Source organism: Poromitra crassiceps (genome assembly GCF_964638095.1).
Source record: "Poromitra crassiceps genome assembly, chromosome: 9".
NCBI lineage: Eukaryota > Metazoa > Chordata > Actinopteri > Beryciformes > Melamphaidae > Poromitra > Poromitra crassiceps.
The window spans coordinates 51,192,696-51,212,262 of NC_139630.1; the positions used below are offsets into that span (position 1 = coordinate 51,192,696).

At 44.7% G+C, this 19,567-nt stretch overlaps 1 protein-coding gene across 1 annotated transcript in view; it reads right to left on the reverse strand.

Moving 5' to 3' along the window:
- Nucleotides 1-19,535, reverse strand: part of LOC310782084 (bcl-2-modifying factor-like) — a gene marked incomplete at its 3' end in the record, with an annotated part of 47,805 nt that extends 28,270 nt beyond the window's left edge. Inside the window, exon 1 of the mRNA XM_083642755.1 lies at nt 19,440-19,535. The remainder of the gene's footprint in view (nt 1-19,439) is intronic.
- Nucleotides 19,536-19,567: the final 32 nt, after the last annotated feature.

Genomic DNA, 19,567 nt, shown 5'->3' on the forward strand with positions numbered 1-19,567 from the left:
CCTAAGCTACACTACCTACAGCATAAACACACCAAGAGTTAATACTAAAAAAAGGTGACCATTCTATTCTGAAACATTATCTAAAAGCCATGCTTTGACCTTAATCTTAAAAATGAGATGGCTGGAGATGCTTTTTATAGCTAGGGGTAGAGAGTTCCAATTAACTGCTCCCCCAAACTTGAAAGAGCGTTTACCCATTTCGGTGGTGAACGTGGGCACGGTCAGGTCTGCAATACTGGCTCTGGTGAGGTGTGTGTGGGCTTCACTACGTTTCTGGAAGAGCTTACAAAGGTACGCAGGGGCTCTGTTGATATAGATGCTGTGCACCTGGTTCAGCTGTAGTTGAACTGACCTGGCTGCCAGAGGGAGCCAACCCAACTGCCGGAAATGCAGCAAGGACCCCTGAACTGACAAAAAAGGGATCACGGACCCCCATTTGCTAATATTTCTGCTTTTAGTTGTTTTATTACAGAAAGTGTATGAAACCCATGACCAAAACAGTCCTATATTCTGCACATTGCTTTTCTTATGGATGGAATTATAGTGAAAATAATTATCCCCCTTTTTGCTGGGGACCTCTTGGAACCCCCTCAAGGACCCCTGGGGGTCCCCGGACCCACTGATTTATGTCTGATCTGCCTTCCTTTAACTCAAATTTGCTTTCCATTTATGTCACAATTATGTATCAAAAGATTGTCCCCAAATAGTGGAAATCTCATTTGGACCACCTACTGTAAAATAAACTGTGGCCGCATGTCGACATTGCATTACAGTGTATCCAGAACTTCATCAGGTAACAAAGCAGAATTCTAGCGCAACAGAAAACTAATACAGCAGCATCGCATGTGAATACATTATTGATCAGCTGTATGACACAGTTTATCCCTGAGATCGATACTTGATCAATACTGTGGAATTATCAGCGGCACTGTTGCACGGCATCAACTTAATTTCACAGCAGCAATATTAAATCTGAGGCCATCTGTGGATGAGTTTAATTTTTGTGGTTCTGTGAAGCAACATCATTGGAATGCACAGAAATCCCACTGGAATTGTATCCTAATGCAATTAATTGTTGTATAATACAACCCATTTCACCTGGGTCAGCTATCAACAGAACTCTAACAGGGACTCTACTCTGCAATACAAGAACTTGACGACCATTTAGTCCCTAAATCCTTAAGCTTAATTCACATGTATGGTTTAAATGCCGCAGGGGGATTGGGAGGTCTGAGGTCACATGCATTAGATGACCTTTGACCTTGTTTGTGCGCCTGTGCGGCCCCTCACGGCATGGGATGAGCTGAGAAAACCCTGGGCCACATCTAATGTTAGCATCGTGTCACAAGTCTGCACAAACAACAGCCACATTAAACAACTTGATGCTTTCCTATGGGCTGTTGACATTTCAGAAGTGGGTGTCATTTCCTGTTCTTTCATAATGGAAAGCAAAAGGTTACACGGCCCTTCTTTTTCTAACCCTCTATTTCTTGTTATCTCACATACTGAAAATAACAAGCTAGTGTCGTTCCGTAATGCATTCACATAACACATGCCCTAACCTTTTGTGCAAAGCCACACTCTCACTATAATAAAGATACACAGAGAGAAAAATGTGCTTGTAGAGGTTCTCGGTCATATGTGCCTTAAACAACGCGTTAACAAGTGCTGGTGGAGGGTCGTCACATTTGCATCTGTCACTTGGTTGATTAGCCCATAAATGTAGCCCCTATATCACCTGCATGAAAGGTACAGTCAGTAGGGTTGGGTATCGTTTGGATTTTAATTCCAATTCCGATTCTTAACGACTCTCAATTTCCGATTCTTTGAGGGGCGGGGTCAAAACACGTCACGTGCTTATTTCACAGAAGAAAATCCTATTCAGTCCTAAAGTCCTATTCAGTCATATTCATATTATAATAACATTGCTCGCCGTTTATTATGAACTTTTGTAAACACCAACAGTTTATAAAAAAACACATATATACAGTATTACAAAAATATTAACATTTTATATAGTGGTCCATGTCCGCTAGCCTGGGTAAACCCAGCCTTCAACGTGACTAGCGTAGAGTAGCGTAAGTCTTTGTGACTGATAGGTCACGTGGAGGCTGGGTTTACCCAGGCTACGTGTCCGCCACTTAATATGTTCAGGTGGGAACTCGGATTTCAAGTATGTTCTGCACACAAAATTGGTTTAGGAATCAATAAGCAGATTGATTGAAGCAGATGCCCCCCCCCGCCCCCCCCCAAAAAAAAAAAAAAAAAAAAAAAAAAAAACAGCCTGTGCCTGCATACTTCCATTCTGTATGAATTCTCATCTCTTGAGATCCTTGTCTCACATCCTTGTCTTATTTTCAGCTTTGGGGTAGACTTTGCCTTATATACCTCTTCAGTTATTCCTAGGTGAGTGGGCGGAGCTCATCTGTCGGGACTAGACCTCTGATGTCTGTCCCTAAACCAGACGTTCTTTCCTGGAAAGCCCTGCAGGTTGTCAGACCAGCAATTTTTAGTTCAAATGTTTTTGAACTCCCGGCCCTGAATTAGAAAAGGAAGTGGATGTTTGCTCAGTACAAAGTCAAGGGAGAGGCATGCGGCTGGACAGAAATAGCTGCAAAAATGTTGGCCTCTCTTATAGGTGGGTGGACGGGACTTTGAGGCAGCTTAGGCAAACAATGACATCAGGGGCACCTCCCACACTCGGACACACGCATATATTATCCAATACCCCCCTCCCCCCGCACACACACACACACACACACACACACACACACACACACACACACACACACATACACACAAGACACACATACACACACACACACACACACACACACACACACACACACACACACGACACACATACACACACACACACACACACACACACACACACACACACACACACACACACACACACACATTTCAACACAGCCTCTGTTCCTGTGGTGAGTGAGGCGTTGACACATCAGGATTAAGTGATGTCATCCCCTGAGCAGCTCTTCTGTGGTTTCCCTTCTGGACTTCTCCACCCCTCAGGAGCCACCTGCACTTCATAAACATCAGCCCTGTGTAGACTATATGGATCTGGCCTGTGTAGGCTATAGATCTGCCCTGTGTAGGCTATGGATCTGTCCTGTGTAGGTTGTGGATTTGGCCTGTGTAGTATGTATGCTATGGATCTGTGTAGACCAGTGGTTCTCAAATGGGGGTCTGGGGACCCCCAGGGGTCCGTGGCACTTTGGCAGGGGGTCCGCGAAAAGTTTCAGGAAAATAAAAACAAATTTAAAACCTTTTTATTTATTTTTTGCAAAAGCTTCATAGTTCAATGAAAATATATTATGCTTTAAATCTAAAATGGTTCATGGATTACATTCTAATCTAACAAACCTATCAATTTAAAAGTCAAGCACGTTACCGTGGAAACAATTAAGCTTAGCTCAAAATCACAAATCTATCTTGTAAGGGGTCCTTGGCTGAAAAACATTTGAGAACCTCTGGTGTAGACTATATGGATCTGGCCTGTGCACGCTATGGATTGTAGGCTATAGATCTGCCCTGTGTAGGCTATGGATCTGGCCTGTGTAGTGTGTAGGCTATGGATCTGTGTAGGCTATGGATCTGTGTAGACTATGGATTTGTGTAGGCTATGGACCTGCGTAGACTATGGATTTGTGTAGACTATGGACCTGCATAGGCTATGGATCTGTGTAGGCTATGGACCTGCGTAGACTATGGATCTGTGTAGACTATGGATCTGGCCTGTGTAGGCTATGGATCTGTGTAGACTATGGATCTGTGTAGCTATGGATCTGTGTAGCTATGGATCTGTGTAGACTATGGATCTGTGTAGACTATGGATCTGTGTAGACTATGGATCTGGCCTGTGTAGACTATGGATCTGTGTAGACTATGGATCTGTGTAGACTATGGATCTGGCCTGTGTAGACTATGGATCTGTGTAGACTATGGATCTGGCCTGTGTAGGCTATGGACCTGCGTAGACTATGGATCTGTGTAGACTATGGATCTGGCCTGTGTAGACTATGGATCTGTGTAGACTATGGATCTGGCCTGTGTAGCTATGGATCTGTGTAGCTATGGATTTGTGTAGACTATGGATCTGTGTAGCTATGGATCTGTGTAGCTATGGATCTGTGTAGCTATGGATCTGTGTAGCTATGGATCTGTGTAGCTATGGATCTGTGTAGTCTATGGATCTGTGTAGCTATGGATCTGTGTAGTCTATGGATCTGTGTAGCTATGGATCTGTGTAGCTATGGATCTGTGTAGACTATGGATCTGTGTAGCTATGGATCTGTGTAGACTATGGATCTGTGTAGCTATGGATCTGTGTAGCTATGGATCTGTGTAGCTATGGATCTGTGTAGGCTATGAATCTGGCCTGTGTAGGCTATGGATCTGTGTAGCTATGAATCTGGCCTGTGTAGGCTATGGATCTGTGTAGCTATGAATCTGGCCTGTGTAGCTATGGATCTGTGTAGCTATGAATCTGGCCTGTGTAGGCTATGGATCTGTGTAGCTATGAATCTGGCCTGTGTAGGCTATGGATCTGTGTAGCTATGAATCTGGCCTGTGTAGCTATGGATCTGTGTAGGCTATGAATCTGGCCTGTGTAGGCTATGGATCTGTGTAGCTATGAATCTGGCCTGTGTAGCTATGGATCTGTGTAGCTATGAATCTGGCCTGTGTAGGCTATGGATCTGTGTAGCTATGAATCTGGCCTGTGTAGTCTATGGATCTGTGTAGCTATGAATCTGGCCTGTGTAGCTATGGATCTGTGTAGGCTATGAATCTGGCCTGTGTAGGCTATGGATCTGTGTAGCTATGAATCTGTGTAGCTATGGACCTGCGTAGATGATCTGTGTAGGCTATGGATCTGGCCTGTGTAGGCTATGGATCTGTGTAGCTATGAATCTGGCCTGTGTAGGCTATGGATCTGTGTAGGCTATGGATCTGTGTAGCTATAGATCTGTGTAGGCTATAGATCTGTGTAGGCTATGGATCTGTGTAGCTATGAATCTGGCCTGTGTAGCTATGGATCTGTGTAGGCTATGGATCTGGGGGGTTCACAGGAAAGGCCACAGCGCAGATGGCCAACAATGAGTGTAAGAGATACAAAGGGCCAAAAGCATCTCAGCATTCCTGTGCCAGGAATGTCATGGTTGAAAGTAACCGGGTCACTAAGCATGTGGCCTCTGAAAACAATTACAACTTGATGATTAAATCATCTTACTTTTACAACTTATTTTGTTTAATCTGATATAATACCAAAAACTAGGCTCAGAATACGAGGGATCAGCTGAGCAGCATTTTGGTGAACAAACTGGTGCCAAACTGGGTGGCAACGGCAATGGAACCCTATGGAGCCTGAGTTTGAGCGTCGGACTCTAGCCGGCTGACCATGTTTACAATTTAAAAACGGCGACAGTTCACACAACTTTACAACAACATGCATATATTATATATCAAACTCTTGAGCTAATTCTGCTCTCACTCAGAATGTCAATATATAAGCGATGTGATGTATACTTTTTGAGATATTAACGTTCGTTTGGCACAACTCCTACTAGTTAACTGCCGCGGGGTTACGCATTTTTGGGTGGCAGCGACGTGACGCTGATTCGTCCTATAGTTTGTGGATTCCTTACCAATCTGAAAATGTTGAATCAAAACAGACATTCAAATTCTTCTCCTTAGAACTGTGCGACAACAACACGTCGCTGTGGGACCAGGTCCAGAAATCATGACAGCATTTAAGGCACCTCTGTCACACCTCATGGTGCTGGAGAAACATCCCTACATCTTAATTAGCGTATTTCCCAACCCGTCGACGTGGGGAGGCTGTGTAAAAAACAGCCCACGGCTGATAGAAACAGGCCCGTTCCTATACAGACCTTGATGCGTGTCTAATGAGTCCATCAGCCTGACAGCGGAGCATCCTGGGGGAGCCGCCGTACATGATTACCACTGTAGCACAGTTGAATGCTTCTGGATTGAGAATGCCATCTGCTATTATTACATATGAGTGTATGTTTACCGAACAGCGATACAAGGTATCATAAATGTGCAAGCGCACCTATTTGTTGTTCTGGCAAATTAAAAGCTACTTCCCATCACAAGTCAAATCTGCCCCATATTCCTCCATATTCTCTACTAGATATGAGCGTACATAAACAAGGCGCAAGGACCATACGGCCTATACTATATGTGTCACAAACCACCAAGTTATGAATGATTTACCATCCATACCTCAAAAGCACATACAGGATATTACGGGTTTCAATAATTGATGCTATATCCTCCACTGTCAGAATTTCCAAACATGTCAAGTTAGACAATCGAACTGAAAATCATGCATCGACCCTTCGCTTTGCATTTCAGGGTGAAATAAGTTCCCAGGGGTGAGACACTGTAAGGTGGGATGGCATGTTCTTCACTGGAGTACTCGCTTGCTTTCTGGAATACTTAAGCAAGGTATCTGTGGCATGCTACACATTGGCTACCTCATAGTATTTCCATGTAAATGGTTTGACAACACAGATTCTATCCGCATTTGGGTTTCTTTTCAGTCTCCGAGTTTAGCAAACATTTTCACTATTATCGGTCCTCTCTGCTATGAATCCTCAACCTAATTCAAATAGAAACTTGACTGCTAGCATATAAACATCGCGTGAGATCTCATCGTGGTGGTTTAATTTGAGCCCACACAACCTCTTTATATTGCAACACTCTCTATGGTGCCTACTCATGTGCAAAAGTGCAAACATTTGGAACCAGGTCAAATGAGGTGCTTGAGGGCATCATTGAGTAATGGTTCACTTTTTAGCTCCTTGACACTTCCCATAACCTCTGACACAATTATGCAACCAAAATGGCTTTGCAAAGAACACTTTGTTCTAATGACACAGAGGCACTGCCAATCTGGTCCTGCAGCCTCGTTATTTAACATATTGGCTAACACCATTTAGCAGCAGCTCAGTGTTATGGATCATATCTTTTACAGCTGCTTTTGCCTCATGCATTTTTAAAGCATAATGTGCATGCTAATGTTCCCACAGATGTTCGAGCTGAAGGTCACATGACTACTATAATAAAAAAAAAAAAATGCTTTGGAATTCAGTGTCTTGGTCAGATATCCTACCAACAGAATCAAGCCATGAGTTATTCTGAAAATAAATGTGTCCATCCCAAAAGCACAGATACAGGAATAATAAATATCTTTAAAGGTACAGTGCACATTTTTTCTAGTCCTTGCTACTTACCAATGATGATGTTGAGCTCTGGAAAGTTGAGGAAAACGCATGCAGGGTCAATGGGGTCACGCTCCCGTATGTACAAGCTCACTGAAATGTACTTTGTGTGCACTGTGTGTGTGTGTGTGTGTGTGTGTGTGTGTGTGTGTGTGTGTGTGTGTGTGTGTGTGTGTGTGTGTGTGTGTGTGTGTGTGTGGGTGCACTGTGTGCATGAGATTTCAGTGAGCCTCAGTCAGCTTGTACATACAGGAGCGTGACCCCATTGACCTCGTATTCGTTTCCCCCCAACTTTCCAGAGCTACTATAGAGACAGTCTGCATGTCTGGGAACGCCCACAAAATGTTAAACGGCTGGCGCGCGAGTGGGGTAAAACCGCCCATATATCTCATGGGCTGACTCACCAAAAGACGGTGCTGCGGCTCTAAACTACAGGTTTGGGGGTTCTAGAGCAGAACACAAGACGTCTGCTCAGATGTGCCTTTACTGCGGTGGTTAAATCCCCGATCGTGTCTGCCTGGGCTGGGCTATCAGCTAAATTCTAACTTTGCTGAATGGATAGAACGGGGGTTTTTACCCCACCCTGACCACGCCCCCAGCCAGGCTGAGCCAGCTAAACCAGCGTCTATGACGAGACCTGGCCTCAACCTATGAGGAACAGCTGTGCTGTGCTGAGAAAGAACTCTACCAATCAACATCATCATTGGCAAGTAGCAAATAGGGCTAGATGTTTAAAAAGTGAACTACCCCTTTAACTTGCAGCTACAGTTTGTGTATGATAAAGTGTGGTATATTATCTGTGTTACAGTTTGACATTGTGCGTAGCGTGCGTATGATAAAGTGTGCTATATTGTGTGTGTTACAGTTTGACATTGTGTGTACGTATGATAAAGTGTGCTATATTGTGTGTGTTACAGTTTGACAGTGTGTGTAGTGTGCATATGATAAAGTGTGCTATATTGTGTGTGTTACAGTTTGACATCGTGTGTAGTGTGCGTATGATAAAGTGTGCTATATTGTGTGTGTTACAGTTTGACATTGTGTGTAGTGTGCATATGATAAAGTGTGCTATATTGTGTGTGTTACAGTTTGACATTGTGTGTAGTGTGCATATGATAAAGTGTGCTATATTGTGTGTGTTACAGTTTGACATTGTGTGTAGTGTGCATATGATAAAGTGTGCTATATTGTGTGTGTTACAGTTTGACATTGTGTGTAGCGTGCATATGATAAAGTGTGCTATATTGTGTGTGTCGTGTGCGTATGATAAAGTGTGCTATATTGTGTGTGTTACAGTTTGACATTGTGTGGCTGCTAGTGTCTTCATGCATCTAATATCTGCTGGTGTTTGTATCTCCACACACGTTTGTGGACAGAGTTGTTCTTTCTGAAATTGTAACATGTGTTCTGGTTTCGGGCTGACTTCCTCTAGGTGTGTGAAGGGAAGCGTTCTGCACCCCGTGATTCAAGTGTGTGACTTTTACAGAATGCAATCATATGATAAGACAGATGCTTATGGTTTCAGAAAGCTCTTTTTGCCCAGATACAGCTTGAGTGTGTGTGCGTGTGTGTGTGTGTGTGTGTGTGTGTGTGTGTGTGTGTGTGTGTGTGTGTGTGTGTGTGTGTGTGTGTGTGCGTGTGTGTGTGTGTGTGCATGTGTGTGTGTGTGTGTGTGTCTGCGCGCGGTGTGGGTGGGGGGTGGGAACTTGTTTACAGCTCACACACGCTGCTTTGAGTCCTCTCAACAGGGGAAGAGAGACGGCGTAGCGCAGCTCGGCGGAGTGAGAGTGCAGCGCTCTGGCGGTGAGTTTTCAGGGATAAAAATACTGCCGGTGAGAGGAAGCCTCAAGCTCAGCGCTGAGTGAGCAGAGGCACAACAACCTCTGCGCTCGGAGGCATCCGTATCTGTGGCAATCAGCCCTGCAGCCTGTTCAAGTAGGTTAAAGTCAATCTCCATAATATGCAATTGCTTGATTAATCTGTGGATTCAACTTTGTGGAAAGCGAAGGTTGTTTTGTTTCACCCTACATGATAACCACGTGTCAATGTTGATGGCATGTCTTGTTTCCTAATAAAGGATAAGTCCACCCAAAAATGAAAATACAGTTATTAGCTACCCCCCCCCCCCCCCCCCCTTCCCCCAATGCCAATGTTTTTTTGTCCACAAAACATATTTTTCCACAAAACATTCAGGGAACGCTGGCCTACCACCGCAGGGCCCCATGTGCAATTCCCAGGGGCGGGACTTCCGGCGCGGTCAGACGTTCCTTCCTACAGACACAATTGGCCGTGTCTGTGGGTGGGAAGCCGGTGGGGTATGAGTCCTGGTCGCTGCAATAGTGCCGCCTCTGGGTGGTCGGGCCGCCCGTTCGGGGTGGGGAGTGGAACTGGGGGGAATATTGTGATCATCCCATGCGCTACGTTCTGCCGCTGAAACCCCCTCGCTGTCAGGTGAAAAGAAGTGGCTGGCGACTGCACATGTGTCGGCGGATGCATGAGCTAGTGTACATCTCAACTGAATAAATAAATAAATAAATAGTAAAAAGAAAAGTACAATGACGCAGATTGGGAGCGGTGAGAAGCACTTGAGCCTGAAATCAGCATTTTGAGGGGAGCAGTGCAGTGGAGAGGAGCAGTAGATAGGGGGCGCTGTGTGAAACCGGGGAAACCTGAAATGAGCAGATCCTGAGGGCGAGGAGGGACTTGGTGCCAAGCAGCCCTGCAGCCTGGCAGCTCTCTGCTTGATTGGTCTCAGTGGGCAACTGGCATGGCGAGCAGAAATCCTATCTACATACACGTGCACAAGAACAGGCCGGGCACGCACATACACACACACACACACACACACACACACACACACACACACACACACACACATACAGTAAGCGCACGCACATACACACACACATGCACACATATTGGCATGTGCCGCACGTATATTCACACACTGTGATCCGCATACATACACAGAAAAGTGAGGGCATTAACAAAATAAAACTGGGCCCATGCACACGATGCCTTAAAACCACCCTGGTTGCCAGAATAAAATGCTGGCATGTACGTTTCTGCAATCCACGGATATACAAATATGAACATTTCTGAACGAAAATACATTGTATACAGTATCACTTTTCTAGATACGTGAATATGAATGTAACGTTATACAAACACGTCATAGAGTCTGCTATTGAAAGAGCGCGGTGGCCAGTCAGGGTGTTGTAACACTTGCCTTTCACAGCGGAGAGCTGTGTTCAATTGCCAGTCATGGTCACAGCGTTTCCAAAGTCTACATTTCAACCGTGAGTCACATTTAACGTTTTGTTTGTTTTGTTTGTTATTTAAGCCGAACACAAACCTTAATCGTTTTACTTGCCTAAACATTGTTTACTTGCCTAAACATTGTTTACTTGCCTAAACATTGTTACCTTGCCTAAAATAGCCAAGGTTGTTAAAGTTTAAAGACCCCCTAAAGTCATGCTTCAAGATGTGTATAAAATACTCTACTTTGAATAATAATTTCTGCCTGTTGGTTTTCCCCACAAAAAAGATTAAATTAGTTTGTTAAAATCCTTAAAATGACTTCCCCTCCTACTTCCTCATTTAAAAATCCAAAGCAACCAATCAGGGTCATCGAGAACATAACTAGCCAATCACAGCATACAACACGGGCTTTCAACACATTCTCGCTCGTGACAAAGTGACGACAAGGGTTCCTGACTGATATGATGTCACGAATCTTGTTTGTTGAAAACGGCCTTTTCAGTGAGCTCTGAGAAACTTTACACTTTCGGCAGACAATTGTGGAAACAGCTTCTAGTGTCAAACTCTGCACAGACATCATCCTGCACAGTGAAGCTCAGACATCCAACTGAAGGAACAAGAAGAAAAAGTGATTTTTGACTTTAGGGGGTCTTTAACGTTGGAAAGGCGGCGAGGTTTTCAAATTAACCGCCGTTTTGTTTCAGATTTACCTTGAGATTGTAGGGTTGCAGAGGCGTAAAATGCCACGTTTTAAAAACGGATTTTGCAGACGTTTTGTTTCAAATGTATGTTGATATTCTACATATCCCTGGTTTGCAAACACGTAAAATGTCAACGGTTTATTCTGGTGATTGGGTTGCTTAAAAAACACTGGTCAAACAACAACAATAACAACAACAACAACAACAACAACAACAACAACAACAAAAGAAAGTGTGACTATATAATATCCAAACACACACACACATCACACCCACATTCAAACACACCATCACACCCGCAACACACTCACACATTATAAAGAGTTTCCCACATGACAGCTACAAGCACAGCAAGGGGGGGGGGGGGGGGGGGGTAGGGGGGTTCACAACGCCTGTATGCTCTCTGCCTATTCAAAAGCTAATTCTCCTGTGCTGAGATTCAAAGAGAACTGGCCAGCCACCTGCACCCACAATGAGGAGGGGGGAGGGAGGGAGGGTGGGGGAGGAGAGGACAGAAGAGGAGATAGGGGAGGAGGACGGGAGGTAGCGGTGGAAGAATGACATCACCTTCCCTGAAATGTCACCATTATCTCAAGCCTCGGCTTAGCTGTCTGGCTCTAACAGAGATGACATCATCCTCTCTTTGCCCCTCCCCCTTCTGTTCTCCTCCAGATTTGATGGTGGTGTGGGTGTGTGTTTGTTTGTGTGTATGTGCATTGGCGCGCCTGCGTGTGTGTGTGTGTGTGTGTGTGTGTTTGTGTGTGTGTGTGTGTGTGTGTGTGTGTGTGTGTGTGTGTGAGTATTCTCCAGAGAGAAACAAGCATGGGTGAGTGTTTGTATGTATGTGCTGCTTCTTCCATGCATATCTAAGTGGTGATCCGAATCCTGACCATTCACATAATATTGACTCACAGGCCTTTGTCATTGAGTCAGACGGACCAAAAGAAAAGAGCTCCTTCAATCACACTTTGACAGGCATGACCTCATTTGTCATAGCGTTTCTATTGAGTTTGTATTACGATGTTAAAGATATTGCATTTCTATTGAGCTTGTATTACGATGTTAAAGATATAGCATTTCTATTGAGTTTGTATTACGATGTTAAAGATATTGCATTTCTATTGAGCTTGTATTACGATGTTAAAGATATAGCATTTCTATTGAGTTTGTATTATGATGTTAAAGATATAGCATTTCTATTGAGTTTGTATTATGATGTTAAAGATATAGCATTTCTATTGAGTTTGTATTACGATGTTAAAGATATAGCATTTCTATTGAGGTTGTATTATGATGTTAAAGATATAGCATTTCTATTGAGCTTGTATTACGATGTTAAAGATTTTCGCCTCTATCTTCCGACAGGCGCTATCCCCCTAATAGCGCTTTGCGCACCTGTTTGCGCTTGCCTTAAGGCAGGGAAGATAGCATTCCACCTTGCGCCGTCCGCCAGGTGTTCTGCCGAGTTTTGCTCCCCCGCCAATCAGCAAAAAAAAGCATCCCCACCTCACGGGGGCATACTTGTAATTATTTATACAGAAATGTAACTGTTTAAAAGTGATATCATTGTCTGGTAGACGTGACCTCCCTGATTTCTAAGTTAAAACAGCCCCGAAATATGTTGGGGATGCAACTCTCGGCCGGGATGCGGAAAGGTTCACGGCAGGTGTCGCAAACACAAATTAGAGCCGTGCCAAAATCATCTGCGCCCCAAAATGCCTGCGCAAACGGGATTTGGGCGGTCTTAACTACCAGAATTATTCACAAGCGTGGCCAGACAAGGCTGGGCATTACGTCAATCAAAACCAGATTCCCGTCTCGCAATGGTTGTTTGCACAAGGCATGCAATAAGCTGTAATTCTCTCCATGCGTAATAGAGTGTACTCACTCGTGCGAGGACAGAGAGAGCTTATTGACAGATCGTCTGTGGTGCCAACGACCCTCCGACTTATGAAAGATAGCCTATGTCCATTGTCCAACAAGTTTTCTCAATTAATTTCCCTCTTTGCGATGTGATAAAAGTTTCTCAGTGAGTTATAGTTGATTGCCTCACTGAATTATCTGCTAATACCCAATTTTAGCAGCATAATTTGATGTCTTGGCGTGGCAAGGCTGTGCGTAATGACATATCCAAACGGAATTCCACTTTCCACTGCGCAAATACCTCTCTGCGCTGGGAGCGCAGCCGTAATCTCCGCGCACCTCACCCAGCGCAGAGAGGTATTTGTGCGTAAGAGGTCCTTTTCAAAGCTCTTAGCGCAAAGTAATTGCGCGCTGCTGACGATAGCATAATCACCACATTTTAGCGCTGAAACGCCTGCTTTGGCTTGTGGCAGCCAATCCCCATTACAATTATCACAGGCATGCGCTTGTGTCCGCCCCCAATTTGCATTGCGCACGGCATTAAACGAGCGCAAACGCTAAATTGGCGCTTTTGGGAAGATAGAGCCCATAGCGTTTCTATTGAGTTTGTATTACGATGTTAAAGATATAGCATTTCTATTGAGCTTGTATTACGATGTTAAAGATATAGCATTTCTATTGAGCTTGTATTACGATGTTAAAGATATAGCATTTCTATTGAGCTTGTATTACGATGTTAAAGATATAGCATTTCTATTGAGCTTGTATTACGATGTTAAAGATATAGCATTTCTATTGAGTATGTATTACGATGTTAAAGATATAGCATTTCTATTGAGCTTGCATTACGATGTTAAAGATTTATAGCGTCTCTATTGAGTTTGTATTACGATGTTAAAGATGGGGCTCAAGGCTAAAGGCCATGTTGCTTTGCATGCTGATTTGCACACACACAGCCTGCTCGGCATTGCTGCTTGTACTATAATCTAGATAATCCATGTAAAGTCACTTTTGACTCGTCTTCCACATGGTGCTTTGTCCATTCACCCTGCCTCGTTTGAATCCTTTCCAGACTAACATTTGCATGAGATAAAGCGGAACAAATAAAGAAATATTTTCCTACTCGAAAAATATTCTCCTATATTCCCCATTAGTTTCACGGGGCTTCACTAATACACAAGAGGTGACTTAAATGAATGTCTCACAAAGTTTATTTCTAATTTATAGGGGCTGTGTGCGCACACACACACACACACACACACACACACACACGCACACACACACACACACACACGCACACACACACACACACACACACACGCACAGACACACCGCCTAATAACTTTAACCCCACCACTGGGCCCCCGCCCCCATCTTCATCATGTGTCTGTCAGGATTGACCTCTGTGGTGTTATTACGCCAGCTGATGCCTCCAGCAGCTGACGCCCGTAAAGTCCAGCCAAGCATGCCCGCCGTGCCCCATCACCACCGCCCTCTGGACGTGTCCCGACACTCCGGGAATTAAACCCCATGAATGCCTGGTTTAGACGGGGCCAGAGGAGCAGGGGGATGACAGGTAGATATGTCATCTGATAATCTCTGAAAATATTATGTTCACAGGCCAGTGTGTGTGTGTGTGTGTGTGTGTGTGTGTGTGCACGTGTGTGTGTGTGTGTGTGTGTGTGTGTGTGTGTGTGTATGTGTGTGTGTGTGTGTGTGTGTGTGTGTGTGTGTGTGTGCAGGAACGGAAGGAGAATATGAGATGACACGACAATTAAGAAGTACTTAAAGCGATATTCAAGTGGTTTACGCTGTGCATAAGGGAAAACAGTTATTCCTGTGCCCCAGAACACTTCAGTGTTTGATGATTGATTGACCGATCAATTGATTGATTGATTGATTGATTGATTGATTTTATTAATATAGAAGACAACAAAATCCAAGGGATGACATGTAAAAGTGTGAACACTTTCACTTATTTCCAACATGGTCCCTGGTTTGTTAACCTTGCACTCTTTTCTGGGGTAGAAATCAGAGAGAAAAGGGCTCCACAGATACTGAATGGGGTGTTGAGATGTGTTGTCACACTAAACACAAGTTAATATTCTCTCTGGCAATTTAAAGGTCGGAGGTGTAACAACTCTCACAAAAATCTTATGAGTCAACAAAGTCAGCCCTGCCCCCATTCATTATGGAACAGTGCCAAATATTTGTTCCCAGTGGTGTCACAAATGCAAGGCTTAATTCTCCGGTCTCTAGCTTTAGGAAGAGCGGAGCACAAGACTGAAGTGTCCCGGGGCAGAGGAACATGTGAATCAAAAAAGGGTGACACTCCCCTTGAGGCAAAAAAAAATAAATAAAAAAAAAATAAAAAAAATAAAGCTATGAACTCAATGATAAACTGATAATCATTAGCCCCTTTCTCTCTCTCTCTCTCTCTCTCTCTCTCTCTCTCACACACACACACACACACACACACACATGCACACGCGCGCACGCACGCACGCGCACACACACACACACACACACACACACACATGCACGCACGCACGCACACACACACACACACACACACACACACACACACACACACACACACACACACACACACACACACACACACACACACACACACGCACACACACACACACACACAATGGTTTATTTTGAAAGGACTCTTCACAGCTATTTTCCACATAAGTAATTGTGTTTCTGTAGTGTGTGTTAACATCCAGCAAGTGACAAACTGTCTGACTGTGTTTGATCTGCCACCCTTTGACCATCAGATAATGCAGGAAAAAAAGAATGGCTAAAACAGCTGGGATCTGATGTAGGTTTTGAGCGTTACTGAAAATGATCGTGTCTGAGGTATCTCATAATTTTGTTGCCTGGTTGGTTTGTATCACTTTACTCAACTGATTGTTTTAGCTTTCTGTGTTTCTCTTTGATTTATTTTTTTAGTCGAAATCCTAAGTCACTTGTTTTGACTTTTCTCTTATTCAACAATAGAATCAGCCTACATTCAGTTCATGATACAATCAAAGCAAAATAATGGTATTATTAAACATTTGAGTGTCAGTGTGAAAATACAAAGAGCCTTTTGTTACGTTATCAACCTTATCTAAGCAGTGTTAAGGACTAGTCTAACCTGTCTTTAATGACCAGCTGTTTTTTGCTAACTACGGGACTCATTTAAGCACTTGTGTGACCTCTACTCTTTCCTCTGTGGGGACCTAACTATATATCATCTCAAACAATAGGACCTATTCAAACGGCCCCTTTAAGGATATGCATGTGAATATTCTGCTGCAGTCTGGTTTGTTTGCTAAGCAGTAATGTGGAGCCCCTGCTGCTCCTCACCTCTATTGTGATGCAGGCAAGGTCTATAATCCACTCCTCTGCTACCCCCCAGCACCCCCCACCCCCCAACCAGGTCTATAATCCACTCCTCTGCTACCCCCCAGCACCCCCCACCCCCCAACCAGGTCTATAATCCACTCCTCTGCTACCCCCCAGCACCCCCCACCCCCCAACCAGGCCACTTCACACCTTGGTGAACACCACCGCCTCCCGCTGTGTTTGGATGGGCTTAAATGACCACCTTCCACAGGAGTGCAACACACACACACGCACGCGCACACACACACACACACACACGCGCGGACACACACACACACGCACGCACACGTGCACACACACGCAGACACACACGCGCGCGCGCGTGGACACACACACACGCACACGCTCACGCACACACACACACACGCGCACGCACACACATTCCCTCGAATGGCCATTTGAGGCTGGCTGCAAGAGTTATGGGACATTCCTTTATAACTGGGAAATGGGAATATGACGGTTCAAAGGTCACGAGCTGGGACGGTAACGTCACCAGAGCTGGTATTTCCCATTCCAAACTCGTAGGAGCCTCAGCAGCCCCGACCTCAAAAATCCAAGATGGCTGCTCCGCGCAACAACAGTAGTAATAATTGTAGTAAATGCTGTTGTTTATTAGCACTTCTGTCTTGTTTGTGTCTCATTAAATCAGCTGCACACACAGCACTGCCTAACTTCTATCTGTGTGGACATGTTGCTGCAGTGTGTGTATGCCCAAAATGCCGCGAAATGCCTTGTTATTGCTAACAATGGCTAGCCTGGCTAGTGGCTAGTGACTGGATCTGACCAAGAGCTGACTCGTTTAAACGGATGTCACGCAATTCAACAGTGAACTTCCCAGCTGCCAGTTTTCTGCAAATGGAACGCTAACAAAACCGATGTGACGTCATTTAGCCTCCACATCCCAGTTATTTCACGATAAAGGAACGGGCGGTTAATCCCCATTTACCCCCATGTTAAAATGCCCGTCTTTACAGCATAAATAAACATGTTTACAGCATGGTTCTGTCTTTATAGCTAATTTCACCTTTCATGACAACTGTACGGGAGGTGAATTTGTATAAAGATGGTTTTAACTCGACAACATAAACATTCTAAATTGAACGCCAGCTGTCACTTCCTGTTGCAGTGTTTGCTAATAACACTCCTGTCAGTCCTGTCCTGTTATAGGACAGGCCTGACAATTCAGTGAAAACCATCTATAACTCACGCGTTTAGAGTAGCTAAAATAGACAAGACAACACAATGTTTTGGGCGTGATTGACAGGTCGCCTGTCCAGTGATCGTGCAGCTCGCTGATCACACAGACCAATAGCAGCCGGCGCAGCGGCTCTGTGGGAAACCCCCGGTCTCGCGTGAGCTGCGCAAAACCCCAAGATGGCATCGGCCAAGAACGTCCAACTAGAGGCTTCAGGACATGAGTCCACAAACCAATGGGCGAGGTCACACACACTAACTACTTGACCGTCTATATGCTCCCTACACACAGCTGCTGTCCAAACCAAACAAATCCCCCGTTTCTGCTCCAGCGCTCCCGCCTCGTATCTCTTTGCCTTGCAGGTGTCCATTCCACGAGTCAAAGGTGAACAAATACAGAAAGATGAACCACACGTAGTCAGCCATTAGTCAGAAAAGTGATGTCATCAGTGGCGCGACCCCAGAAGAAAGAGGTCATCGCTGGGAGAATGCGGCCTTAACGACCACAAGAGAAGGGGAAGATAAATTGTAGACATTATTATTGAGACAGGAGGGCCGAAGAGTTGTATAAAGAGGAGGGAGTAGCAGACCTGTATGCGAGATCAAGGCATTCCATGTTGACCATTTGCACCCCACTAAGGGTGGGGACAGGGGTGGGAGTCATCCAGTGTGTTTGTATAACACTTTAACACTAACACACGTTGCCCATAAAAGAACGGCTATTAAAAATAGTGGCAGCAGGTCAAAAATGATGTCTTTGGCAAGTTCATTGGCAAATATTTGCTCTTGAAGTAAACCATCATCAAATGTTCAAGGCAAAAGAGTCAGGTGGGTGCAATAATCATAAAAAAAGGTGTTTTACATTTCATCAAAGAAATATGTAATGAAGCGTTTTTGAAGCATGTCATCACGTCATTCGTGTTAGAAATCCTCTAGTGGACAGAGACAGAATTGCTATCAAAGGACGTCAACATCAAAGGCACACTGATATCAAAAGGCAAAAACTGCTGCCAAAAGACAAGACCATGGCACCTGCACATAGTGACAGTGTAGGGACAAATATTGATCGTGTGTATCCACTATCCACACACGCATGCATGCATGCATGCACGCACGTGCACACACACACACACACACACACACACACACACACACACACACACACACACACACATGCAGGCATGCACACACGCGCACACACTCAAGAACTACTTGGTAAATTGGTAAGTGCCTGTAGATACACATCCAGACACTGGGGCCTTGCATTGCTGTGACATTACATACGTGTTTTTCATGCTATTGTCACATTATACATCGACGGTGACACAGAATGTAAAGGACAGCAGCGAATCATATTATTAGCTCCTTTGCAGCACGCTGCCAGAGTGTATCTGATCCTTTTCCCTCAACACCTCAGGCAGCTAGTGAGCGTCCCTGGAGAGCAGAGCCAGAGATATGTGCTGCGTGAGAATGCCAGAAGGCCACCTCTGTGACCTCTGAGGCCGAATTCCCCAATATTGGCACGGCCCCAGGCATCCTCACTTTTCTAACAACAAGAGGAGGAGGGGGGGGGGGGGGGTGATTCAGAGGGGATTTGAGGAAGGAGGGGGGGCCCAAAAAGTCCGCATAAATGGGACTTTTTCTTACACACATGCAGCCCAGTGAACAGTGAGACCATTGTAATTATTGGGAAATTCCATCGCTTGCTACTGTCTGATTACATGCAAATCAAGAGTTTCACAGGCACCTGTTGTGGATTCTTGGCCTTGACACTGCTCGGGTTGGTGGGTGTGGTCTGGTCTTGCCCGCTGTGCCCCAGACTTGAACTCCCTCACAGCTGTCGCGGTCCACACAGCTATTCCATACCCACTAATA